Source organism: Carcharodon carcharias (assembly GCF_017639515.1).
Source record: "Carcharodon carcharias isolate sCarCar2 chromosome 38 unlocalized genomic scaffold, sCarCar2.pri SUPER_38_unloc_20, whole genome shotgun sequence".
Taxonomy (NCBI): Eukaryota; Metazoa; Chordata; class Chondrichthyes; order Lamniformes; family Lamnidae; genus Carcharodon; species Carcharodon carcharias.
In genome coordinates this window covers 416,811-443,621 of record NW_024470787.1, presented here as the reverse complement: position 1 = coordinate 443,621, position 26,811 = coordinate 416,811, and positions in this window count along the sequence as shown.

The following is a 26,811-nucleotide window of genomic DNA, read 5'->3' as shown; positions in this document are numbered from 1 at the left end:
AGAGAGAGATCAGGGTGTTAGAGAGAGAGAGAGATCAGGGTGTTAGAGAGAGAGAGAGATCAGGGTGTTATAGAGAGAGAGAGATCAGGGTGTTATAGAGAGAGAGAGATCAGGGTGTTATAGAGAGAGAGAGATCAGGGAGTTAGAGAGAGATCAGGGTTTTAGAGAGAGATCAGGGTGTTAGAGAGAGATCAGGGTGTTAGAGAGAGAGATCAGGGTGTTAGAGAGATCAGGGTGTTAGAGAGAGAGAGAGATCAGTTTGGTACAGAGAGATCAGAGTGTTAGAGAGAGAGAGAGATCAGGGTGTTAGAGAGAGATCAGGTTGTTAGAGAGAGAGATCAGGGTTTTAGAGAGAGAGATCAGGGTGTTAGAGAGAGATCAGGTTGTTAGAGAGGGAGATCAGGGTTTTAGAGAGAGAGATCAGGGTGTTAGAGAGATCAGGGTGTTAGAGGGAGAGAAAGATCAGGGTGTTAGAGATAGAGATCAGGGTGTTAGAGAGAGAGATCAGGGTGTTAGAGAGAGATTAGGGTGTTAGATAGAGAGAGAGATCATCGTGTTAGAGAGAGATCAGGGTGTTAGAGAGAGTGAGAGATCAGGGAGTTAGAGAGATCAGGGTGTTAGAGAGAGAGATCAGGGTGTTAGAGAGAGAGAGAGATCAGGGTGTTAGAGAGAGAGAGAGAGATCAGGGTGTTAGAGAGAGAGATCAGGGTGTTAGAGAGAGATCAGGGTGTTATAGAGAGGGAGTGATCAGGGTGTTGGAGAGAGAGATCAGGGTGTTGGAGAGAGAGATCAGGGTGTTGGAGAGAGAGATCAGGGTGTTAGAGAGAGAGTGAGATCAGGGTGTTAGAGTGAGAAATCAGGGTGTTAGAGAGAGAGATAGATCAGGGTGTTAGAGAGAGAGAGAGATCAGGGTGTTAGAGAGAGAGATCAGGGTGTTAGAGAGAGAGATCATGGTGTTAGAGAGTGATCCGGGTGTTAGAGAGAGAGAGAGATCAGGGTGTTAGAGAGAGAGAGAGATCAGGGTGTTAGAGAGAGAGAGAGATCAGGTTGTTAGAGAGATAGAGAGATCAGTGTGTTAGAGAGAGAGAGAGATCAGGGTGTTATAGAGAGAGAGAGATCAGCGTATTATAGAGAGAGAGAGATCAGGGTGTTATAGAGAGAGAGAGATCAGGGTGTTAGAGAGAGATTAGGGTGTTAGAGAGAGAGATCAGGGTGTTAGAGAGAGAGAGAGATCAGGGTGTTATAGAGAGAGAGAGATCAGGGTGTTATAGAGAGAGAGAGATCAGGGTGTTATAGAGAGAGAGAGATCAGGGTGTTAGAGAGAGAGATCAGGGTGTTAGAGAGAGAGATCAGGGTGTTAGAGAGATCAGGGTGTTAGAGAGAGAGAGAGATCAGGGTGTTAGAGAGAGATCAGGGTGTTATAGAGAGGGAGAGATCAGGGTGTTGGAGAGAGAGATCAGGGTGTTGGAGAGAGAGTGAGATCAGGGTGTTAGAGTAAGAGAGAGATCAGGGTGTTAGAGAGAGAGAGAGATCAGGGTGTTAGAGAGAGAGAGAGATCAGGGTGTTAGAGAGAAAGTTCAGGGTGTTAGAGAGAGAGATCAGGGTGTTAGAGAGAGTGATCATGGTGTTAGAGAGTGATCCGAGTGTTAGAGAGAGAGAGAGATCAGGGTGTTAGAGAGAGAGAGATCAGGCTGCTAGAGAGAGAGAGAGATCAGGGTGTTATAGAGAGAGAGAGATCAGGTTGTTAGAGAGAGAGAGAGATCAGGGTGTTAGAGAGAGAGAGATCAGGGTGTTATAGAGAGAGAGAGATCAGGGGATTATAGAGAGAGAGAGATCAGGGTGTTATAGAGAGAGAGAGATCAGGGTGTTAGAGAGAGATCAGGGTGTTAGAGAGAGAGATCAGGGTGTTAGAGAGATCAGGGTGTTAGTGAGGGAGAGAGATCAGGGTGTTAGAGAGAGATCAGTTTGTTAGAGAGAGAGATCAGGGTTTTAGAGAGAGAGATCAGGGTGTTAGAGAGATCAGGGTGTTAGAGGGAGAGAGAGATCAGGGTGTTAGAGAGAGAGATCAGGGTGTTAGAGAGAGAGATCAGGGTGTTAGAGAGAGATTAGGGTGTTAGAGAGAGAGAGAGATCATGGTGTTAGAGAGACATCAGGGTGATAGAGAGAGTGAGAGATAAGGGAGTTAGAGAGATCAGGGTGTTAGAGAGAGAGATCAGGGTGTTAGAGAGAGAGAGAGATCAGGGTGTTAGAGAGAGAGGGAGATCAGGGTGTTAGAGAGAGAGAGAGATCAGGGTGTTAGAGAGAGAGAGAGATCAGGTTGTTAGAGAGAGAGATCAGGGTGTTAGAGAGAGATCATGGTGTTAGAGAGAGAGAGAGATCATGGTGTTAGAGAGAGAGAGAGATCATGGTGTTAGAGAGAGAGAGATATCAGGGTTTTAGAGAGAGAGAGAGATCATGGTGTTAGAGAGAGAGAGAGATCAGGGTTTTAGAGAGAGAGAGAGAGATCAGGGTGTCAGAGAGAGAGATCAGGGTGTTAGAGAGAGAGAGAGATCAGGGTGTTAGAGAGAGAGAGAGATCAGGGTGTTATAGAGAGAGAGAGATCAGGGTGTTATAGAGAGAGAGAGATCAGGGTGTTATAGAGAGAGAGAGATCAGGGTGTTAGAGAGAGATCAGGGTGTTAGAAAGAGAGATCAGGGTGTTACAGAGAGATCAGGGTTTTAGAGAGAGAGAGAGAGATCAGGGTGTTAGAGAGAGAGATCAGGGTTTTAGAGAGATCAGGGAGTTAGAGGGAGAGAGAGATCAGGGTGTTAGAGATAGAGATCAGTGTGTTAGAGAGAGAGATCAGGGTGTTAGAGAGAGAGAGAGATCATCGTGTTAGAGAGAGATCAGGGTGTTAGAGACATTGAGAGATCAGGGAGTTAGAGAGATCAGTGTTTTAGAGAGAGAGATCAGGGTGTTAGAGAGAGAGAGAGATCAGGGTGTTAGAGACAGAGAGAGAGATCAGGGTGTTAGAGAGAGAGATCAGGGTGTTAGAGAGAGATCAGGGTGTTATAGAGAGGGAGAGATCAGGGTGTTATAGAGAGGGAGAGATCAGGGTGTTGGAGAGAGAGATCAGGGTGTTGGAGAGAGAAATCAGGGTGTTAGAGAGAGAGTGAGATCAGGGTGTTAGAGAGGGAGAGATCGGGGTGTTAGAGAGATAGAGATCAGGGTTTTAGAGAGAGGGATCATGGTGTTAGAGAGAGAGAGATCAGGGTGTTAGAGAGAGAGATCAGGGTGTTAGAGAGAGAGAGATCAGGGTGTTAGAGAGAGAGATCAGGGTGTTAGAGAGAGAGATCAGGGTGTTAGAGAGAGAGATCAGGGTGTTAGAGAGAGAGATCAGGGTGTTTAGAGAGAGAGATCAGGGTGTTAGAGAGAGAGAGATCAGGTGTTTAGAGGAGAGATCAGGGTGTTAGAGAGAGAGAGATCAGGGTGTTTGTGAGAGAGAGAGATCAGGGTGTTAGAGAGAGATCAGGGTGTTAGAGAGAGAGATCAGGGTGTTAGAGAGAGAGATCAGGGTGTTAGAGAGAGAGATCAGTGTGTTAGAGAGAGAGATCAGTGTGTTAGAGAGATAGAGATCAGGGTGTTATAGAGAGAGATCAGGGTGTTAGAGAGAGAGAGAGATCAGGGTGTTAGAGAGAGATCAGGGTGTTAGAGAGAGAGATCAGGGTTTAGAGCGAGAGATCAGTGTGTTAGAGAGATCAGGGTGTTAGAGGGAGAGAGAGAACAGGGTGTTAGAGAGAGAGATCAGGGTGTTAGAGAGAGATCAGGTTGTTAGAGAGAGATAGATCAGCTTGTTAGAGAGAGAAGAGATCAGGGGAGTTAGAGAGAGAGAGAGATCAGGGTGTTATGAGAGAGATCAGGGGTGTTAGAGATAGATCAGGGTGTTAGAAAGAGAGAGAGATCACGGTGTTAGAGAGAGAGAGAGAGAGTTCAGGGTGCTAGAGAGATCAGGGTATTAGAGAGAGAGATCAGGGTGTTAGAGACAGCAAGAGAGATCATGATGTTAGAGAGAGAGAGAGGGATCAGGGTGTTAGAGAGAGAGAGAGATCAGGGTGTTAGATAGAGAGAGAGGTCAGGGTGTTAGAGAGAGAGAGAGAGATCAGGGTGTTAGAGAGAGAGATCAGGGTGTTAGACAGAGAGATCAGGGTGTTAGAGAGAGAGATCAGGGTGTTAGAGAGTGATCCGGGTGTTAGAGAGAGAGAGATCAGGGTGTTAGAGATTGAGAGATCAGGGTGTTAGAGAGAGAGAGAGATCAGGGTGTTAGAGAGAGAGAGAGATCAGGGTGTTAGAGAGAGAGAGAGATCAGGGTGTTATAGAGAGAGAGAGAGAGATCAGGGTGTTATAGAGAGAGAGAGATCAGGGTGTTATAGAGAGAGAGAGATCAGGGAGGTAGAGAGAGATCAGGGTGTTAGAGAGAGATCAGGGTGTTAGAGAGAGATCAGGGTGTTAGAGAGAGAGATCAGGGTGTTAGAGAGATCAGGGTGTTAGAGAGAGAGAGAGATCAGGGTGGTACAGAGAGATCAGGGTGTTAGGGAGAGAGAGAGAGATCAGGGTGTTAGAGAGAGATCAGGTTGTTAGAGAGAGAGATCAGGGTTTTAGAGAGAGAGATCAGGGTGTTAGAGAGAGATCAGGTTGTTAGAGAGAGAGATCAGGGTTTTAGAGAGAGAGATCAGGGTGTTTGAGAGATCAGGGTGTTAGAGGGAGAGAGAGATGAGGGTGTTAGAGATAGAGATCAGGGTGTTAGAGAGAGAGATCAGGGTGTTAGAGAGAGATTAGGGTGTTAGAGAGAGAGAGAGATCATCGTGTTAGAGAGAGATCAGGGTATTAGAGAGAGTGAGAGATCAGGGAGTTAGAGAGATCAGGGTGTTAGAGAGAGAGATCAGGGTGTTAGAGAGAGAGAGAGATCAGGGTGTTAGAGAGAGAGAGAGAGATCAGGGTGTTAGAGAGAGAGATCAGGGTGTTAGAGAGAGATCAGGGTGTTATAGAGAGGGTGAGATCAGGGTGTTGGAGAGAGAGATCAGGGTGTTGGAGAGAGAGATCAGGGTGTTAGAGAGAGAGTGAGATCAGGGTGTTAGAGTGAGAGATCAGGGTGTTAGAGAGAGAGAGAGATCAGGGTGTTAGAGAGAGAGAGAGATCAGGGTGTTAGAGAGAGAGATCAGGGTGTTAGAGAGAGAGATCAGGGTGTTAGAGAGAGAGATCATGGTGTTAGAGAGTGATCCGGGTGTTAGAGAGAGAGAGAGATCAGGGTGTTAGAGAGAGAGAGATCAGGGTGCTAGAGAGACAGAGAGATCAGGGTGTTAGAGAGAGAGAGAGATCAGGTTGTTAGAGAGATGGAGAGATCAGTGTGTTAGAGAGAGAGAGAGATCAGGGTGTTATAGAGAGAGAGAGATCAGGGTATTATAGAGAGAGAGAGATCAGGGTGTTATAGAGAGAGAGATCAGGGTGTTAGAGAGAGATTAGGGTGTTAGAGAGAGAGATCAGGGTGTTAGAGAGATCAGGGTGTTAGAGAGAGAGAGAGATCAGGGTGTTACAGAGAGATCAGGGTGTTAAAGAGAGAGAGAGAGATCAGGGTGTTAGAGAGAGATCAGGTTGTTAGAGAGAGAGATCAGGGTTTTAGAGAGAGAGATCAGGGTGTTAGAGAGATCAGGGTGTTAGAGGGAGAGAGAGATCAGGGTGTTAGAGAGAGAGATCAGGGTGTTAGAGAGAGAGATCAGGGTGTTAGAGAGAGATTAGGGTGTTAGAGAGAGAGAGAGATCATGGTGTTAGAGAGACATCAGGGTGATAGAGAGAGTGAGAGATCAGGGTGTTAGAGAGATCAGGGTGTTAGAGAGAGAGAGAGATCAGGGTGTTAGAGAGAGAGGGATCAGGGTGCTAGAGAGAGAGAGAGATCAGGGTGTTAGAGAGAGAGAGAGATCAGGGGGTTAGAGAGAGAGAGAGATCAGGGTGTTATAGAGAGAGAGAGATCAGGGTGTTATAGAGAGAGAGAGATCAGGGTGTTATAGAGAGAGAGATCAGGGTGTTAGAGAGAGAGATCAGGGTGTTAGAGAGTTCAGGGTGTTAGAGAGAGAGAGAGATCAGGGTGTTACAGAGAGATCAGGGTGTTAGAGAGAGAGAGAGATCAGGGTGTTAGAGAGAGATCAGGTTGTTAGAGAGAGAGATCAGGGTGTTAGAGAGAGAGATCAGGGTGTTAGAGAGAGAGATCAGGGTGTTAGAGAGAGAGAGATCAGGGTGTTAGAGAGAGAGATCAGGGTGTTAAGGAGAGAGATCAGGGTGTTAGAGAGAGAGAGATCAGGGTGTTAGAGAGAGGTCAGGGTGTTAGAGAGAGAGATCAGGGTGTTAGAGAGAGAGATCAGGGTGTTAGAGAGAGAGATCAGGGTGTTAGAGAGAGAGAGATCAGGGTGTTAGAGAGATAGAGATCAGGGTGTTAGAGAGAGAGATCAGGGTGTTAGAGAGAGAGATCAGGGTGTTAGAGAGAGATCAGGGTGTTAGAGAGAGAGATCAGGGTGTTAGAGAGAGAGAGATCAGGGTGTTAGAGAGAGAGATCAGGGTGTTAGAGAGAGAGAGATCAGGGTGTTAGAGAGAGAGATCAGGGTGTTAGAGAGAGAGATCAGGGTGTTAGAGAGAGAGATCAGGGTGTTAGAGAGAGAGATCAGGGTGTTAGAGAGAGAGATCAGGGTGTTAGAGAGAGAGATCAGGGTGTTAGAGAGATAGAGATCAGGGTGTTAGAGAGATAGAGATCAGGGTGTTAGAGTGAGAGATCATGGTGTTAGAGAGAGAGAGATCAGGGTGTTAGAGAGAGAGAGATCAGGGTGTTAGAGAGAGAGAGATCAGGGTGTTAGAGAGAGAGAGAGATCAGGGTGTTAGAGAGAGAGAGATCAGGGTGTTAGAGAGAGAGATCAGGGAGTTAGAGAGAGAGATCAGGGTGTTAGAGAGAGATCAGGGTGTTAGAGAGAGATCAGGGTGTTAGAGAGAGAGATCAGGGTGTTAGAGAGATCAGGGTATTAGAGAGAGAGATCAGGGTGTTAGAGAGAGATCAGGGTGTTAGAGAGAGATCAGGGTGTTAGAGAGAGATCAGGGTGTTAGAGAGAGAGATCAGGGTTTTAGAGAGAGAGATCAGGGTGTTAGAGAGAGATCAGGTTGTTAGAGAGAGAGATCAGGGTTTTAGAGAGAGAGATCAGGGTGTTTGAGAGATCAGGGTGTTAGAGGGAGAGAGAGATGAGGGTGTTAGAGATAGAGATCAGGGTGTTAGAGAGAGAGATCAGGGTGTTAGAGAGAGATTAGGGTGTTAGAGAGAGAGAGAGATCATCGTGTTAGAGAGAGATCAGGGTATTAGAGAGAGTGAGAGATCAGGGAGTTAGAGAGATCAGGGTGTTAGAGAGAGAGATCAGGGTGTTAGAGAGAGAGAGATCAGGGTGTTAGAGAGAGAGAGAGATCAGGGTGTTAGAGAGAGAGATCAGGGTGTTAGAGAGAGATCAGGGTGTTATAGAGAGGGTGAGATCAGGGTGTTGGAGAGAGAGATCAGGGTGTTGGAGAGAGAGATCAGGGTGTTAGAGAGAGAGTGAGATCAGGGTGTTAGAGTGAGAGATCAGGGTGTTAGAGAGAGAGAGAGATCAGGGTGTTGGAGAGAGAGAGAGATCAGGGTGTTAGAGAGAGAGATCAGGGTGTTAGAGAGAGAGATCAGGGTGTTAGAGAGAGAGATCATGGTGTTAGAGAGTGATCCGGGTGTTAGAGAGAGAGAGAGATCAGGGTGTTAGAGAGAGAGAGATCAGGGTGCTAGAGAGACAGAGAGATCAGGGTGTTAGAGAGAGAGAGAGATCAGGTTGTTAGAGAGATGGAGAGATCAGTGTGTTAGAGAGAGAGAGAGATCAGAGTGTTATAGAGAGAGAGAGATCAGGGTATTATAGAGAGAGAGATCAGGGTGTTATAGAGAGAGAGAGATCAGGGTGTTAGAGAGAGATTAGGGTGTTAGAGAGAGAGATCAGGGTGTTAGAGAGATCAGGGTGTTAGAGAGAGAGAGAGATCAGGGTGTTACAGAGAGATCAGGGTGTTAAAGAGAGAGAGAGAGATCAGGGTGTTAGAGAGAGATCAGGTTGTTAGAGAGAGAGATCAGGGTTTTAGAGAGAGAGATCAGGGTGTTAGAGAGATCAGGGTGTTAGAGGGAGAGAGAGATCAGGGTGTTAGAGAGAGAGAGAGATCAGGGTGTTAGAGAGAGAGAGAGATCAGGTTGTTAGAGAGATAGAGAGATCAGTGTGTTAGAGAGAGAGAGATCAGGGTGTTATAGAGAGAGAGAGATCAGCGTATTATAGAGAGAGAGAGATCAGGGTGTTATAGAGAGAGAGAGATCAGGGTGTTAGAGAGAGATTAGGGTGTTAGAGAGAGAGATCAGGGTGTTAGAGAGAGAGAGAGATCAGGGTGTTATAGAGAGAGAGAGATCAGGGTGTTATAGAGAGAGAGAGATCAGGGTGTTATAGAGAGAGAGAGATCAGGGTGTTAGAGAGAGAGATCAGGGTGTTAGAGAGAGAGAGAGATCAGGGTGTTAGAGAGAGAGATCAGGGTGTTAGAGAGAGAGAGAGATCAGGGTTTTAGAGAGAGAGAGAGATCAGGGTGTTAGAGAGAGAGATCAGGGTGTTAGAGAGAGAGATCAGGGTGTTAGAGAGAGAGATCAGGGTGTTAGAGAGAGAGATCAGGGTGTTAGAGAGAGAATCAGGGTGTTAGAGAGAGAGAGATCAGGGTGTTAGAGAGAGAGAGATCAGGGTGTTAGAGAGAGAGAGATCAGGGTGTTAGAGAGAGAGAGATCAGGGTGTTAGAGAGAGAGAGATCAGTGTGTTAGAGAGAGAGAGAGATCAGGGTGTTATAGAGAGAGAGAGATCAGGGTGTTATAGAGAGAGAGAGATCAGGGTGTTACAGAGAGAGAGAGATCAGGGTGTTAGAGAGAGATCAGGGTGTTAGAGAGAGAGATCAGGGTGTTAGAGAGATCAGGGTGTTAGAGAGAGAGAGAGATCAGGGTGTTAGAGAGAGATCAGGGTGTTATGGAGAGAGAGATCAGGGTGTTAGAGAGAGATCAGGGTGTTAGAGAGAGAGATCAGGGTTTTAGAGAGAGAGATCAGGGTGTTAGAGAGAGATCAGGGTGTTAGAGAGAGAGAGAGATCAGGGTGTTAGAGAGAGAGATCAGGGTGTTAGAGAGAGAGATCAGGGTGTTAGAGAGAGATTAGGGTGTTAGAGAGAGAGAGAGATCATGGTGTTAGAGAGACATCAGGGTGATAGAGAGAGTGAGAGATCAGGGTGTTAGAGAGATCAGGGTGTTAGAGAGAGAGAGAGATCAGGGTGTTAGAGAGAGAGGGATCAGGGTGCTAGAGAGAGAGAGAGATCAGGGTGTTAGAGAGAGAGAGATCAGGGGGTTAGAGAGAGAGAGAGATCAGGGTGTTATAGAGAGAGAGAGATCAGGGTGTTATAGAGAGAGAGAGATCAGGGTGTTATAGAGAGAGAGAGATCAGGGTGTTAGAGAGAGAGATCAGGGTGTTAGAGAGTTCAGGGTGTTAGAGAGAGAGAGAGATCAGGGTGTTACAGAGAGATCAGGGTGTTAGAGAGAGAGAGAGAGATCAGGGTGTTAGAGAGAGATCAGGTTGTTAGAGAGAGAGATCAGGGTTTTAGAGCGAGAGATCAGTGTGTTAGAGAGATCAGGGTGTTAGAGGGAGAGAGAGATCAGGGTGTTAGAGAGAGAGATCAGGGTGTTAGAGAGAGATCAGGTTGTTAGAGAGAGATAGATCAGCTTGTTAGAGAGAGAGAGAGATCAGGGAGTTAGAGAGAGAGAGAGATCAGGGTGTTAGAGAGAGAGATCAGGGTGTTAGAGAGAGATCAGGGTGTTAGAAAGAGAGAGAGATCAGGCTCTTAGAGAGAGAGAGAGTTCAGGGTGCTAGAGAGATCAGGGTATTAGAGAGAGAGATCAGGGTGTTAGAGACAGCAAGAGAGATCATGATGTTAGAGAGAGCGAGAGGGATCAGGGTGTTAGAGAGAGAGAGAGATCAGGGTGTTAGATAGAGAGAGAGGTCAGGGTGTTAGAGAGAGAGAGAGAGATCAGGGTGTTAGAGAGAGAGATCAGGGTGTTAGACAGAGAGATCAGGGTGTTAGAGAGAGAGATCAGGGTGTTAGAGAGTGATCCGGGTGTTAGAGAGAGAGAGATCAGGGTGTTAGAGATTGAGAGATCAGGGTGTTAGAGAGAGAGAGAGATCAGGGTGTTAGAGAGAGAGAGAGATCAGGGTGTTAGAGAGAGAGAGAGATCAGGGTGTTATAGAGAGAGAGAGAGATCAGGGTGTTATAGAGAGAGAGAGATCAGGGTGTTATAGAGAGAGAGAGATCAGGGAGGTAGAGAGAGATCAGGGTGTTAGAGAGAGATCAGGGTGTTAGAGAGAGATCAGGGTGTTAGAGAGAGAGATCAGGGTGTTAGAGAGATCAGGGTGTTAGAGAGAGAGAGAGATCAGGGTGGTACAGAGAGATCAGGGTGTTAGGGAGAGAGAGAGAGATCAGGGTGTTAGAGAGAGATCAGGTTGTTAGAGAGAGAGATCAGGGTTTTAGAGAGAGAGATCAGGGTGTTAGAGAGAGATCAGGTTGTTAGAGAGAGAGATCAGGGTTTTAGAGAGAGAGATCAGGGTGTTTGAGAGATCAGGGTGTTAGAGGGAGAGAGAGATGAGGGTGTTAGAGAGAGAGATCAGGGTGTTAGAGAGAGAGATCAGGGTGTTAGAGAGAGATCAGGGTGTTAGAGAGAGAGAGAGATCAGGGTGTTAGAGAGAGATCAGGGTGTTAGAGAGAGAGAGATCAGGGTGTTAGAGAGATCAGGGTGTTAGAGAGAGAGATCAGGGTGTTAGAGAGAGACATCCGGGTGTTAGAGAGAGAGAGAGATCGGGTTTTAGAGAGAGAGATCAGGCTGTTAGAGAGAGATCAGGGTGTTATAGAGAGGGAGATCAGGGTGTTGAGAGAGAGAGATCAGGGTGTTGAGAGAGAGATCAGGTGTTAGAGAGAGAGTGAGATCAGGTGTTAGAGAGAGAGATCAGGGTGTTAGAGAGAGAGATCAGGGTGTTAGAGAGAGAGATCAGGGTGTTAGAGTGAGATATCAGGGTGTTACAGAGAGAGATCAGGGTGTTAGAGAGAGAGATCAGGTTGTTAGAGAGAGAGAGAGATCAGGGTGTTAGAGAGAGAGAGATCAGGGTGCTAGAGAGACAGAGAGATCAGGGTGTTAGAGAGAGAGAGAGATCAGGTTGTTAGAGAGATGGAGAGATCAGTGTGTTAGAGAGAGAGAGAGATCAGGGTGTTATAGAGAGAGAGAGATCAGGGTATTATAGAGAGAGAGATCAGGGTGTTATAGAGAGAGAGAGATCAGGGTGTTAGAGAGAGATTAGGGTGTTAGAGAGAGAGATCAGGGTGTTAGAGAGATCAGGGTGTTAGAGAGAGAGAGAGATCAGGGTGTTACAGAGAGATCAGGGTGTTAAAGAGAGAGAGAGAGATCAGGGTGTTAGAGAGAGATCAGGTTGTTAGAGAGAGAGATCAGGGTTTTAGAGAGAGAGATCAGGGTGTTAGAGAGATCAGGGTGTTAGAGGGAGAGAGAGATCAGGGTGTTAGAGAGAGAGAGAGATCAGGGTGTTAGAGAGAGAGAGAGATCAGGGTGTTAGAGAGATAGAGAGATCAGTGTGTTAGAGAGAGAGAGAGATCAGGGTGTTATAGAGAGAGAGAGATCAGCGTATTATAGAGAGAGAGAGATCAGGGTGTTATAGAGAGAGAGAGATCAGGGTGTTAGAGAGAGATTAGGGTGTTAGAGAGAGAGATCAGGGTGTTAGAGAGAGATCAGGGTGTTAGAGAGAGAGATCAGGGTGTTATAGAGAGAGAGAGAGAGAGATCAGGGTGTTAGAGAGAGAGATCAGGGTGTTAGAGAGAGAGATCAGGGTGTTAGAGAGAGATCAGGGTGTTAGAGAGATAGAGATCTGGGTGTTAGAGAGAGATCAGGGTGTTATAGAGAGGGAGAGATCAGGGTGTTGGAGAGAGAGATCAGGGTGTTGGAGAGAGAGATCAGGGTGTTAGAGAGAGAGTGAGATCAGGGTGTTAGAGTAAGAGAGAGATCAGGGTGTTAGAGAGAGAGAGAGATCAGGGTGTTAGAGAGAGAGAGAGATCAGGGTGTCAGAGAGAAAGTTCAGGGTGTTAGAGAGAGAGATCAGGGTGTTAGAGAGAGTGATCATGGTGTTAGAGAGTGATCCGAGTGTTAGAGAGAGAGAGAGATCAGGGTGTTAGAGAGAGAGAGATCAGGCTGCTAGAGAGAGAGAGAGATCAGGGTGTTATAGAGAGAGAGAGATCAGGTTGTTAGAGAGAGAGAGAGATCAGGGTGTTAGAGAGAGAGAGATCAGGGTGTTATAGAGAGAGAGAGATCAGGGGATTATTGAGAGAGAGAGATCAGGGTGTTATAGAGAGAGAGAGATCAGGGTGTTAGAGAGAGATCAGGGTGTTAGAGAGAGAGATCAGGGTGTTAGAGAGATCAGGGTGTTAGTGAGGGAGAGAGATCAGGGTGTTAGAGAGAGATCAGTTTGTTAGAGAGAGAGATCAGGGTTTTAGAGAGAGAGATCAGGGTGTTAGAGAGATCAGGGTGTTAGAGGGAGAGAGAGATCAGGGTGTTAGAGAGAGAGATCAGGGTGTTAGAGAGAGAGATCAGGGTGTTAGAGAGAGATCAGGGTGTTAGAGAGAGAGAGAGATCAGGGTGTTAGAGAGAGATCAGGGTGTTAGAGAGAGAGATAGATCAGGGTGTTAGAGAGAGAGATCAGGGTGTTAGAGAGAGAGAGAGATCAGGGTGTTAGAGAGAGAGAGAGATCAGGGTGTTAGAGAGAGAGAGAGATCAGTTGTGTTAGAGAGAGAGAGAGATCAGGGTGTTAGAGAGAGATCAGGGTGTTAGAGAGAGAGAGAGATCAGGGTGTTAGAGAGAGAGAGATCAGGGTGTTAGAGAGAGAGAGATCAGGGTGTTAGAGAGAGAGAGAGATCAGGGTGTTAGAGAGAGAGAGAGATCAGGGTGTTAGAGAGAGAGATCAGGGTGTTAGAGAGAGATCAGGGTGTTAGAGAGAGAGAGATCAGGGTGTTAGAGAGAGAGAGATCAGGGTGTTAGAGAGAGAGAGAGATCAGGGTTTTAGAGAGAGAGAGAGATCAGGGTGTTAGAGAGAGAGAGATCAGGGTGTTAGAGAGATAGAGATCAGGGTGTTAGAGAGAGAGATCAGGGTGTTAGAGAGAGAGAGATCAGGGTGTTAGAGAGAGAGATCAGGGTGTTAGAGAGAGAGATCAGGGTGTTAGAGAGAGAGATCAGGGTGTTAGAGAGAGAGATCAGGGTGTTGAGAGAGAGATCAGGGTGTTAGAGAGAGAGATCAGGGTGTTAGAGAGAGAGATCAGGGTGTTAGAGAGATAGAGATCAGGGTGTTAGAGAGAGAGATCAGGGTGTTAGAGAGAGAGATCAGGGTGTTAGAGAGATAGAGATCAGGGTGTTAGAGAGAGAGATCAGGGTGTTAGAGAGAGAGATCAGGGTGTTAGAGAGAGAGATCAGGGTGTTAGAGAGAGAGATCAGGGTGTTAGAGAGAGAGAGATCAAGGTGTTAGAGAGAGAGATCAGGGTGTTAGAGAGAGAGATCAGGGTGTTAGAGAGAGAGAGATCAGGGTGTTAGAGAGAGAGAGAGATCAGGGTGTTAGAGAGAGAGATCAGGGTGTTAGAGAGAGATCAGGGTGTTAGAGAGAGAGAGGGAACAGGGTGTTATGGAGAGAGAGATCAGGGTGTTAGAGAGAGAGATCAGGGTGTTAGAGAGAGAGATCAGGGTGTTAGAGAGAGAGAGATCAGGGTGTTAGAGAGAGAGATCAGGGTGTTAGAGAGAGAGAGAGATCAGGGTGTTAGAGAGAGAGAGAGATCATGGTGTTAGAGAGAGAGAGAGATCAGGGTGTTAGAGAGATAGAGATCAGGGTGTTAGAGAGATAGAGATCAGGGTGTTAGAGAGAGAGATCAGGGTGTTAGAGAGAGAGATCAGGGTGTTAGAGAGAGATTCGGGTGTTAGAGAGAGAGAGAGATCAGGGTGTTAGAGAGAGAGATCAGGGTGTTAGAGAGAGAGAGAGATCAGGGTGTTAGAGAGAGAGAGAGATCAGGTTGCTAGAGAGAGAGAGAGATCAGGGGGTTAGAGAGAGAGAGAGATCAGGGTGTTATAGAGAGAGAGAGATCAGGGTGTTATAGAGAGAGAGAGATCAGGGTGTTATAGAGAGAGAGAGATCAGGGTGTTAGAGAGAGAGATCAGGGTGTTAGAGAGTTCAGGGTGTTAGAGAGAGAGAGAGAGATCAGGGTGTTACAGAGAGATCAGGGTGTTAGAGAGAGAGAGAGAGATCAGGGTGTTAGAGAGAGATCAGGTTGTTAGAGAGAGAGATCAGGGTTTTAGAGCGAGAGATCAGTGTGTTAGAGAGATCAGGGTGTTAGAGGGAGAGAGAGAACAGGGTGTTAGAGAGAGAGATCAGGGTGTTAGAGAGAGATCAGGTTGTTAGAGAGAGATAGATCAGCTTGATAGAGAGAGAGAGAGATCAGGGAGTTAGAGAGAGAGAGAGATCAGGGTGTTAGAGAGAGAGATCAGGGTGTTAGAGAGAGATCAGGGTGTTAGAAAGAGAGAGAGATCAGGGTGTTAGAGAGAGAGAGATCAGGGTGTTAGAGAGATCAGGGTGTTAGAGAGAGAGATCAGGGTGTTAGAGAGAGATCATGGTGTTAGAGAGAGAGAGAGATCAGGGTGTTAGAGAGAGAGAGATCAGGGTGTTAGAGAGAGAGAGAGATCAGGGTGTTAGAGAGAGAGAGAGAGATCAGGGTGTTAGAGAGAGAGATCAGGGTGTTAGAGAGAGAGATCAGGGTGTTAGAGAGAGAGATCAGGGTGTTAGAGAGAGATCAGGGTGTTAGAGAGAGAGAGATCAGGGTGTTAGAGAGAGAGATCAGGGTGTTAGAGAGAGAGAGAGATCAGGGTGTTAGAGAGAGAGAGAGATCAGGGTGTTAGAGAGAGAGAGATCAGGGTGTTAGAGAGAGAGAGAGATCAGGGTGTTAGAGAGAGAGAGAGATCCAGGGTGTTATAGAGAGAGGAGAGATCAGGGAGGTAGAGAGAGATCAGGGTGTTAGAGAGAGATCAGGGTGTTAGAGAGAGATCAGGGTGTTAGAGAGAGAGATCAGGGTGTTAGAGAGATCAGGGTGTTAGAGAGAGAGAGAGATCAGGGTGGTACAGAGAGATCAGGGTGTTAGAGAGAGAGAGAGAGATCAGGGTGTTAGAGAGAGATCAGGTTGTTAGAGAGAGAGATCAGGGTTTTAGAGAGAGAGATCAGGGTGTTAGAGAGAGATCAGGTTGTTAGAGAGAGAGATCAGGGTTTTAGAGAGAGAGATCAGGGTGTTAGAGAGATCAGGGTGTTAGAGGGAGAGAGAGATCAGGGTGTTAGAGATAGAGATCAGGGTGTTAGAGAGAGAGATCAGGGTGTTAGAGAGAGATTAGGGTGTTAGAGAGAGAGAGAGATCATCGTGTTAGAGAGAGATCATGGTGTTAGAGAGAGAGAGAGAGATCAGGGTGTTAGAGAGAGAGATCAGGGTGTTAGAGAGAGAGAGATCAGGGTGTTAGAGAGAGAGAGATCAGGGTGTTAGAGAGAGAGATCAGGGTGTTAGAGAGAGAGATCAGGGTGTTAGAGAGAGAGATCAGGGTGTTAGAGAGAGAGATCAGGGTGTTAGAGAGAGAGATCAGGGTGTTAGAGAGAGAGAGATCAGGGTGTTAGAGAGAGATCAGGGTGTTAGAGAGAGAGAGATCAGGGTGTTAGAGAGAGAGATCAGGGTGTTAGAGAGAGAGATCAGGGTGTTAGAGAGAGAGATCAGGGTGTTAGAGAGAGAGAGATCAGGGTGTTAGAGAGAGAGATCAGGGTGTTAGAGAGAGAGAGATCAGGGTGTTAGAGAGAGATCAGGGTGTTAGAGAGAGATCAGGTTGTTAGAGAGAGAGAGATCAGGTTGTTAGAGAGAGAGAGATCAGGGTGTTAGAGAGAGAGAGATTAGGGTGTTAGAGAGAGAGAGATCAGGGTGTTAGAGAGAGAGATCAGGGTGTTAGAGAGAGAGAGATCAGGGTGTTAGAGAGAGATTAGGGTGTTAGAGAGAGAGATCAGGGTGTTAGAGAGATCAGGGTGTTAGAGAGAGAGAGAGATCAGGGTGTTAGAGAGAGAGATCAGGGTGTTAGAGAGAGAGAGATCAGGGTGTTAGAGAGAGATCAGGGTGTTAGAGAGAGAGATCAGGGTTTTAGAGAGAGAGATCAGGGTGTTAGAGAGAGAGATCAGGGTGTTAGAGGGAGAGAGAGAGATCAGGGTGTTAGAGAGAGAGATCAGGGTGTTAGAGAGAGAGATCAGGGTGTTAGAGAGAGATTAGGGTGTTAGAGAGAGAGAGATCATCGTGTTAGAGAGAGATCAGGGTGTTAGAGAGAGAGAGAGATCAGGGTGTTAGAGAGAGATCAGGGTGTTAGAGAGAGAGATCAGGGTGTTAGAGAGGGAGAGATCAGGGTGTTAGAGAGATAGAGATCAGGGTGTTAGAGAGAGAGAGAGATCAGGGTGTTAGAGAGAGAGAGAGATCAGGGTGTTAGAGAGAGAGAGATCAGGTTGTTAGAGAGAGAGATCAGGGTGTTAGAGAGAGATCATGGTGTTAGAGAGAGAGAGAGATCAGGGTGTTAGAGAGTGATCAGGGTGTTAGAGAGAGAGAGAGATCAGGGTGTTAGAGAGAGAGAGATCAGGGTGTTATAGAGAGAGAGAGATCAGGGTGTTATAGAGAGAGAGAGATCAGGGTGTTATAGAGAGAGAGAGATCAGGGTGTTAGAGAGAGATCAGTGTTCTGGAGAGAGAGATCAGGGTGTTAGTGAGATCTGGGTGTTATAGAGAGAGAGAGATCAGGGTGTTAGAGAGAGAGATCAGGGTGTTAGAGAGAGAGATCAGGGTTTTAGAGAGAGAGATCAGGGTGTTAGAGAGAGAGATCAGGGTGTTAGAGATAGTGATCAGGGTGTTAGAGAGAGAGATCAGGGTGTTAGAGAGAGATTTCAGGGTTTTAGAGAGAGAGATCAGGGTGTTAGAGAGAGAGATCAGGGTGTTAGAGAGAGATCAGGGTGTTAGAGAGAGAGAGAGATCAGGGTGTTAGAGATAGAGATCAGGGTGTTAGAGAGAGAAAGATCAGGGTGTTAGAGAGAGAGATCAGGGTGTTAGAGAGAGAGAGAGATCATCGTGTTAGAGAGAGATCAGGGTGTTAGAGAGAGTGAGAGATCAGGGAGTTAGAGAGATCAGGGTGTTAGAGAGAGAGATCAGGGTGTTAGAGAGAGAGATCAGGGTGTTAGAGAGAGAGAGAGATCAGGGTGTTAGAGACAGAGAGAGAGATCAGGGTGTTAGAGAGAGATCAGGGTGTTATAGAGATGGAGAGATCAGGGTGTTATAGAGAGGGAGAGATCAGGATGTTGAAGAGAGAGATCAGGGTGTTGGAGAGAGAGATCAGGGTGTTAGAGAGAGAGTGAGATCAGGGTGTTAGAGTGAGAGATCAGGGTGTTAGAGAGAGAGAGAGATAAGGGTGTTATAGAGAGAGAGAGATCAGGGTATTATAGAGAGAGAGAGATCAGGGTGTTATAGAGAGAGAGAGATCAGGGTGTTAGAGAGAGATTAGGGTGTTAGAGAGAGAGATCAGGGTGTTAGAGAGATCAGGGTGTTAGAGAGAGATAGAGATCAGGGTGTTACAGAGAGATCAGGGTGTTTAAGAGAGAGAGAGAGATCAGGGTGTTAGAGAGAGATCAGGTTGTTAGAGAGAGAGATCAGGGTTTTAGAGAGAGAGATCAGGGTGTTAGAGAGATCAGGGTGTTAGAGAGAGAGATCAGGGTGTTAGAGAGAGAGATCAGGGTGTTAGAGAGAGAGATCAGGGTGTTAGAGAGAGATTAGGGTGTTAGAGAGAGAGAGAGATCATGGTGTTAGCGAGACATCAGGGTGATAGAGAGAGTGAGAGATCGGGGAGTTAGAGAGATCAGGGTGTTAGAGAGAGTGATCAGGGTGTTAGAGAGAGAGGGAGATCAGGGTGTTAGAGAGAGAAAGAGATCAGGGTGTTAGAGAGAGAGAGAGATCAGGTTGTTAGAGAGAGAGATCAGGGTGTTAGAGAGAGATCATGGTGTTAGAGAGAGAGAGAGATCAGGGTGTTAGAGAGAGAGATCAGGGTGTTAGAGAGAGAGATCATGGTGTTAGAGAGAGATCATGGTGTTAGAGAGAGAGAGGGAACTGGGTATTAGAGAGAGAGATCAGGGTGTTATGGAGAGAGAGATCAGGGTGTTAGAGAGAGATCAGGGTTTTAGAGAGAGAGATCAGGGTGTTAGAGAGAGAGATCAGGGTGTTAGAGAGAGAGAGATCAGGGTGTTAGAGAGAGATCAGGGTGTTAGAGAGAGATCAGGGTGTTAGAGAGAGAGATCAGGGTTTTAGAGAGAGAGATCAGGGTGTTAGAGGGAGAGAGAGATCAGGGTGTTAGAGATAGTGATCAGGGTGTTAGAGAGAGAGATCAGGGTGTTAGAGAGAGATTTCAGGGTTTTAGAGAGAGAGATCAGGGTGTTAGAGAGAGAGATCAGGGTGTTAGAGAGATCAGGGTGTTAGAGAGAGAGAGATCAGGGTGTTAGAGAGAGAGATCAGGGTGTTAGAGAGAGAGATCAGGGTGTTAGAGAGAGAGATCAGGGTGTTAGAGAGAGAGAGAGATCAGGGTGTTAGAGAGAGATCAGGGTGTTAGAGAGAGAGAGAGATCAGGGTGTTAGAGAGATCAGGGTGTTAGAGAGAGAGATCAGGGTGTTAGAGAGAGAGAGAGATCAGGGTGTAGAGAGAGAGAGAGATCAGGGTGTTAGAGAGAGATCAGGGTGTTAGAGTGATAGAGATCAGGGTGTTAGAGAGGGAGAGATCGGGGTGTTAGAGAGATAGAGATCAGGGTTTTAGAGAGAGGGATCATGGTGTTAGAGAGAGAGAGATCAGGGTGTTAGAGAGAGAGATCAGGGTGTTAGAGAGAGAGAGAGAGGGTGTTAGTGAGAGAGAGAGATCAGGGTGTTTAGAGGAGAGAGAGATCCAGGGTGTTAGAGATATAGAGAGCAGGGTGTTAGAGAGATAGAGATCAGGGTGTTAGAGAGAGAGATCAGGGTGTTAGAGAGAGAGATCATGGTGTTAGAGAGTGGTCCGCGTGTTAGAGAGAGTGAGAGATCAGGGTGTTAGAGAGAGAGAGATCAGCGTGCTAGAGAGAGAGAGAGATCAGGGTGTTAGAGAGAGATCAGGTTGTTAGAGAGAGAGAGAGATCAGGCTGTTAGAGAGAGAGAGAGATCAGGCTGTTAGAGAGAGAGAGAGATCAGGGTGTTATAGAGAGAGAGAGATCAGGGTGTTATAGAGAGAGAGAGATCAGGGTGTAATAGAGAGAGAGATCAGGGTGTTAGAGAGAGAGATCAGGGTGTTAGAGAGATCAGGGTGTTAGAGAGAGAGAGAGATCAGGGTGTTACAGAGAGTTCAGGGTATTAGAGAGAGAGAGAGATCAGGTTGTTAGAGAGAGATCAGGTTGTTAGAGAGAGAGATCAGGGTTTTAGAGCGAGAGATCAGGGTGTTAGAGAGATCAGGGTGTTAGAGGGAGAGAGAGATCAGGGTGTTAGAGAGAGAGATCAGGGTGTTAGAGAGAGAGATCAGGGTGTTAGAGAGAGATTAGAGTGTTAGAGAGAGAGAGAGATCATGGTGTTAGAGAGAGATCAGGGTGTTAGAGAGAGTGAGAGATCAGGGAGTTAGAGAGATCAGGGTGTTAGAGAGAGAGATCAGGGTGTTAGAGAGAGAGAGAGATCAGGGTATTAGAGAGAGAGAGATAGATCAGGGTGTTAGAGAGAGAGATCAGGGTGTTAGAGAGAGATCAGCGTGTTAGAGAGAGGGAGAGATCAGGGTGTTGGAGAGAAAGATCCGGGTGTTGGAGAGAGAGATCAGGGTGTTAGAGAGAGAGTGAAATCAGGGTGTTAGAGAGAGAGATCAGGGTGTTAGATAGAGAGAAAGATCAGGGTGTTAGAGAGAGAGAGAGATCAGGGTGTAAGTGAGAGAGAGAGATCAGGGTGTTAGAGAGAGAGAGATCAGGGTGTTAGGGAAATATAGATCAGGGTGTTAGAGAGAGAGATCAGAGTGTTAGAGAGAGAGATCAGGGTGTGAGAGAGAGATCAGGGTGTTAGAGAGAGAGATCAGGGTGTTAGAGAGAGATCAGGGTGTTAGAGAGAGAGATCAGGTGTTAGAGATCAGTGTGTTAAAGAGATAGAGATCAGGGTGTTAGAGAGAGGGATCAGGGTGTTAGAGAGAGGGATCAGGGTGTTAAAGAGAGAGATCAGGGTATTAGAGAGAGAGATCAGTGTGTTAGAGAGATAGAGATCAGGGTGTTAGAGAGAGAGATCAGGGTGCTAAACAGAGAGATCAGGGTGTTAGAGAGATAGAGATCAGGGTGTTAGAGAGAGAGATCAGGGTGTTAGAGAGAGAGATCAGGGTGTTAGAGAGAGAGATCAGTGTGTTAGTGACATAGAGATCAGGGTGTTAGAGAGAGAGATCAGGGTGTTAGAGAGTTCAGGGTGTTAGAGAGAGAGAGAGATCAGGGTGTTAGAGAGAGAGATCAGGGTGTAAGAGAGAGAGATCAGGGTGTTAGAGAGAGAGAGAGATCAGGGTGTTAGAGAGAGAGAGAGATCAGGGTGTTAGAGAGAGAGAGAGATCAGGGTGTCAGAGAGAGAGAGATCAGGGTGTTAGAGAGAGATCAGGTTGTTAGAGAGAGATAGATCAGGTTGTTAGAGAGAGATAGATCAGGTTGTTAGATAGAGAGAGAGATCAGGGTGTTAGAGAGAGAGATCAGGGTGTTAGAGAGAGATTAGGGTGTTAGAGAGAGAGAGAGATCATGGTGTTAGAGAGACATCAGGGTGATAGAGAGAGTGAGAGATCAGGGTGTTAGAGAGATCAGGGTGTTAGAGAGAGAGATCAGGGTGTTAGAGAGAGAGGGAGATCAGGGTGTTAGAGAGAGAAAGAGATCAGGGTGTTAGAGAGAGAGAGAGATCAGGGTGTTAGAGAGAGAGAGAGATCAGGTTGTTAGAGAGAGAGATCAGGGTGTTAGAGAGAGATCATGGTGTTAGAGAGAGAGAGAGATCATGGTGTTAGAGAGTGATCAGGGTTTTAGAGAGAGAGAGAGATCAGGGTGTTATAGAGAGAGAGAGATCAGGGTGTTATAGAGAGAGAGAGATCAGGGTGTTATAGAGAGAGAGAGATCAGGGTGTTATAGAGAGAGAGAGATCAGGGTGTTAGAGAGAGATCAGTGTTTTAGAGAGAGAGATCAGGGTGTTAGTGAGATCAGGGTGTTATAGAGAGAGAGAGATCAGGGTGTTACAGAGAGATCAGGGTGTTAGAGAGAGAGAGAGAGATCATGGTGTTAGAGAGAGAGATCAGGGTTTTAGAGAGAGAGATCAGGGTGTTAGAGGGAGAGAGAGATCAGGGTGTTAGAGATAGTGATCAGGGTGTTAGAGAGAGAGATCAGGGTGTTAGAGAGAGATTTCAGGGTTTTAGAGAGAGAGATCAGGGTGTTAGAGAGAGAGATCAGGGTGTTAGAGAGATCAGGGTGTTAGAGGGAGAGAGAGATCAGGGTGTTAGAGATAGAGATCAGGGTGTTAGAGATAGAGATCAGGGTGTTAGAGAGAGAGATCAGGGTGTTAGAGAGAGAGAGAGATCATCGTGTTAGAGAGAGATCAGGGTGTTAGAGAGAGTGAGAGATCAGGGAGTTAGAGAGATCAGGGTGTTAGAGAGAGAGATCAGGGTGTTAGAGAGAGAGAGAGATCAGGGTGTTAGAGACAGAGAGAGAGATCAGGGTGTTAGAGAGAGATCAGGGTGTTATAGAGATGGAGAGATCAGGGTGTTATAGAGAGGGAGAGATCAGGATGTTGAAGAGAGAGATCAGGGTGTTGGAGAGAGAGATCAGGGTGTTAGAGAGAGAGTGAGATCAGGGTGTTAGAGTGAGAGATCAGGGTGTTAGAGAGAGAGAGAGATAAGGGTGTTATAGAGAGAGAGAGATCAGGGTATTATAGAGAGAGAGATCAGGGTGTTATAGAGAGAGAGAGATCAGGGTGTTAGAGAGAGATTAGGGTGTTAGAGAGAGAGATCAGGGTGTTAGAGAGATCAGGGTGTTAGAGAGAGATAGAGATCAGGGTGTTACAGAGAGATCAGGGTGTTTAAGAGAGAGAGAGAGATCAGGGTGTTAGAGAGAGATCAGGTTGTTAGAGAGAGAGATCAGGGTTTTAGAGAGAGAGATCAGGGTGTTAGAGAGATCAGGGTGTTAGAGGGAGAGAGAGATCAGGGTGTTAGAGAGAGAGATCAGGGTGTTAGAGAGAGAGATCAGGGTGTTAGAGAGAGATTAGGGTGTTAGAGAGAGAGAGAGATCATGGTGTTAGCGAGACATCAGGGTGATAGAGAGAGTGAGAGATCGGGGAGTTAGAGAGATCAGGGTGTTAGAGAGAGTGATCAGGGTGTTAGAGAGAGAGGGAGATCAGGGTGTTAGAGAGAGAAAGAGATCAGGGTTGTAGAGAGAGAGAGAGATCAGGTTGTTAGAGAGAGAGATCAGATTGTTAGAGAGAGAGATCAGGGTGTTAGAGAGAGATCATGGTGTTAGAGAGAGAGAGAGATCATGGTGTTAGAGAGTGATCAGGGTTTTAGAGAGAGAGAGAGATCAGGGTGTTATAGAGAGAGAGAGATCAGGGTGTTATAGAGAGAGAGAGATCAGGGTGTTATAGAGAGAGAGAGATCAGGGTGTTATAGAGAGAGAGAGATCAGGGTGTTAGAGAGAGATCAGGGTTTTAGAGAGAGAGATCAGGGTGTTAGTGAGATCAGGGTGTTAGAGAGAGAGAGAGATCAGGGTGTTACAGAGAGATCAGGGTGTTAGAGAGAGAGAGAGAGATCATGGTGTTAGAGAGAGAGATCAGGGTTTTAGAGAGAGAGATCAGGGTGTTAGAGGGAGAGAGAGATCAGGGTGTTAGAGATAGTGATCAGGGTGTTAGAGAGAGAGATCAGGGTGTTAGAGAGAGATTTCAGGGTTTTAGAGAGAGAGATCAGAGTGTTAGAGAGAGAGATCAGGGTGTTAGAGAGATCAGGTTGTTAGAGGGAGAGAGAGATCAGGGTGTTAGAGATAGAGATCAGGGTGTTAGAGGTAGAGATCAGGGTGTTAGAGAGAGAGATCAGGGTGTTAGAGAGAGAGAGAGATCATCGTGTTAGAGAGAGATCAGGGTGTTAGAGAGAGTGAGAGATCAGGGAGTTAGAGAGATCAGGGTGTTAGAGAGAGAGATCAGGGTGTTAGAGAGAGAGAGAGATCAGGGTGTTAGAGACAGAGAGAGAGATCAGGGTGTTAGAGAGAGATCAGGGTGTTATAGAGATGGAGAGATCAGGGTGTTATAGAGAAGGAGAGATCAGGATGTTGAAGAGAGAGATCAGGGTGTTGGAGAGAGAGATCAGGGTGTTAGAGAGAGAGTGAGATCAGGGTGTTAGAGTGAGAGATCAGGGTGTTAGAGAGAGAGAGAGATAAGGGTGTTAGTGAGAGAGAGAGATCAGGGTGTTAGAGAGAGAGAGAGATCAGGGTGTTAGAGAGATAGAGAGCAGGGTGTTAGAGAGATAGAGATCAGGGTGTTAGAGAGAGAGATCGGGGTGTTAGAGAGAGAGATCATGGTGTTAGAGAGTGGTCCGCGTGTTAGAGAGAGTGAGAGATCAGGGTGTTAGAGAGAGAGAGATCAGGGTGCTAGAGAGAGAGAGAGATCAGGGTGTTAGAGAGAGATCAGGTTGTTAGAGAGAGAGAGAGATCAGGCTGTTAGAGAGAGAGAGAGATCAGGCTGTTAGAGAGAGAGAGAGATCAGGGTGTTATAGAGAGAGAGAGATCAGGGTGTTATAGAGAGAGAGAGATCAGGGTGTAATAGAGAGAGAGAGATCAGGGTGTTAGAGAGAGACATCAGGGTGTTAGAGAGATCAGGGTGTTAGAGAGAGAGAGAGATCAGGGTGTTACAGAGAGGTCAGGGTGTTAGAGAGAGAGAGAGATCAGGTTGTTAGAGAGAGATCAGGTTGTTAGAGAGAGAGATCAGGGTTTTAGAGCGAGAGATCAGGGTGTTAGAGAGATCAGGGTGTTAGAGGGAGAGAGAGATCAGGGTGTTAGAGAGAGAGATCAGGGTGTTAGAGAGAGAGATCAGGGTGTTAGAGAGAGATTAGAGTGTTAGAGAGAGAGAGAGATCATGGTGTTAGAGAGAGATCAGGGTGTTAGAGAGAGTGAGAGATCAGGGAGTTAGAGAGATCAGGGTGTTAGAGAGAGAGATCAGGGTGTTAGAGAGAGAGAGAGATCAGGGTGTTAGAGAGAGAGATAGATCAGGGTGTTAGAGAGAGAGATCAGGGTGTTAGAGAGAGATCAGCGTGTTAGAGAGAGGGAGAGATCAGGGTGTTGGAGAGAAAGATCCGGGTGTTGGAGAGAGAGATCAGGGTGTTAGAGAGAGAGTGAAATCAGGGTGTTAGAGAGAGAGATCAGGGTGTTAGATAGAGAGAAAGATCAGGGTGTTAGAGAGAGAGAGAGATCAGGGTGTAAGTGAGAGAGAGAGATCAGGGTGTTAGAGAGATAGAGATCAGGGTGTTAGAGAGAGAGATCAGGGTGTTAGAGAGAGAGATCCGGGTGTTAGAGAGAGAGATCAGGGTGTGAGAGAGAGATCAGGGTGTTAGAGAGAGAGATCAGGGTGTTAGAGAGAGATCAGGGTGTTCGAGAGAGAGATCAGGTGTTAGAGATCAGTGTGTTAAAGAGATAGAGATCAGGGTGTTAGAGAGAGGGATCAGGGTGTTAAAGAGAGAGATCAGGGTATTAGAGAGAGAGATCAGGGTATTAGAGAGAGAGATCAGTGCGTTAGAGAGATAGAGATCAGGGTGTTAGAGAGAGAGATCAGGGTGCTAAAGAGAGAGATCAAGGTGTTAGAGAGATAGAGATCAGGGTGTTAGAGAGAGAGATCAGGGTGTTAGAGAGAGAGATCAGGGTGTTAGAGAGAGAGATCAGTGTGTTAGTGACATAGAGATCAGGGTGTTAGAGAGAGAGATCAGGGTGTTAGAGAGTTCAGGGTGTTAGAGAGAGAGAGATCAGGGTGTTAGAGAGAGAGATCAGGCTGTTAGAGAGAGAGATCAGGGTGTTAGAGAGAGAGAGAGATCAGGGTGTTAGAGAGAGAGAGAGATCAGGGTGTTAGAGAGAGAGAGAGATCAGGGTGTCAGGGAGAGAGAGATCAGGGTGTTAGAGAGAGATCAGGTTGTTAGAGAGAGATAGATCAGGTTGTTAGAGAGAGATAGATCAGGTTGTTAGAGAGAGAGAGAGATCAGGGTGTTAGAGAGAGAGAGAGATCAGGGTGTTAGAGAGAGAGATCAGGGTGTTAGAGCGAGATCAGTGTGTTAGAAAGAGAGAGAGAGTTCAGGGTGTTAGAGAGATCAGGGTATTAGAGAGAGAGATCAGGGTGTTAGAGAGAGATCAGGGTGTTAGAGAGAGAGAGAGAGATCATGATGTTAGAGAGAGAGATAGGGATCAGGGTGTTAGAGAGAGAGAGATCAGGGTGTTAGAGAGAGAGAGATCAGGGTGTTAGAGATAGAGGGATCAGGGTGTTAGAGAGAGAGATCAGGGTGTTAGAGAGAGAGATCATGGTGTTAGAGAGAGATCAGGGTGTTAGAGAGAGAGATCAGGGTGTTAGAGGGAGATCAGTTTGTTCGAGAGATAGTGATCAGGGTGTTAGAGATAGAGATCAGGGTGTTAGAGAGAGAGATCAGGGTGTTAGAGAGAGAGATCAGGGTGTTAGAGAGAGAGATCAGGGTGTTAGAGTGAGAGATCTGGGTGTTAGAGAGAGAGAGAGTTCCGGGTGTCAGAGAGAGAGAGATCAGGGTGTTAGAGATAGATCAGGGTGTTAGAGAGAGATCAGGTTGTTAGAGAGAGATAGATCAGGTTGTTAGAGAGAGAGAGAGATCAGGGTGTTAGAGAGAGAGAGAGATCATGGTGTTAGAGAGAGAGATCAGGGTGTTAGAGAGAGATCAGGGTGTTAGAAAGAGAGAGAGATCAGGGTGTTAGAGAGAGAGAGAGAGTTCAGGGTGTTAGAGAGATCAGGGTATTAGAGAGAGAGATCAGGGTGTTAGAGAGAGATCAGGGTGTTAGAGAGAGAGAGAGAGAGATCATGATGTTAGAGAGAGAGAGGGATCAGGGTGTTAGAGAGAGAGAGATCAGGTTGTTAGAGAGAGAGAGAGATCAGGGTGTTAGAGAGAGAGAGAGATCAGGGTGTTAGAGAGAGAGATCAGGGTGTTAGAGAGAGAGATCATGGTGTTAGAGAGTGATCCGGGTCTTAGAGAGAAAGAGAGATCAGCGTGTTAGAGAGAGAGAGATCAGGGTGTTAGAGAGAGAGAGAGATCAGGGTGTTAGAGAGAGAGAGAGATCAGGGTGTTAGAGAGAGAGAGAGAGATCAGGGTGTTATAGAGAGAGAGAGATCAGGGTGTTATAGAGAGAGAGAGATCAGGGTGTTATAGAGAGAGAGAGATCAGGGTGTTATAGAGAGAAAGAGATCAGGGAGTTATAGAGAGAGAGAGAGAGATCAGGGTGTTAGAGAGAGATCAGTGTGTTAGAGAGAGAGATCAGGGTGTTAGAGAGATCAGGGTGTTAGAGGGAGAGAGAGATCAGGGTGTTAGAGATAGAGATCAGGGTGTTAGA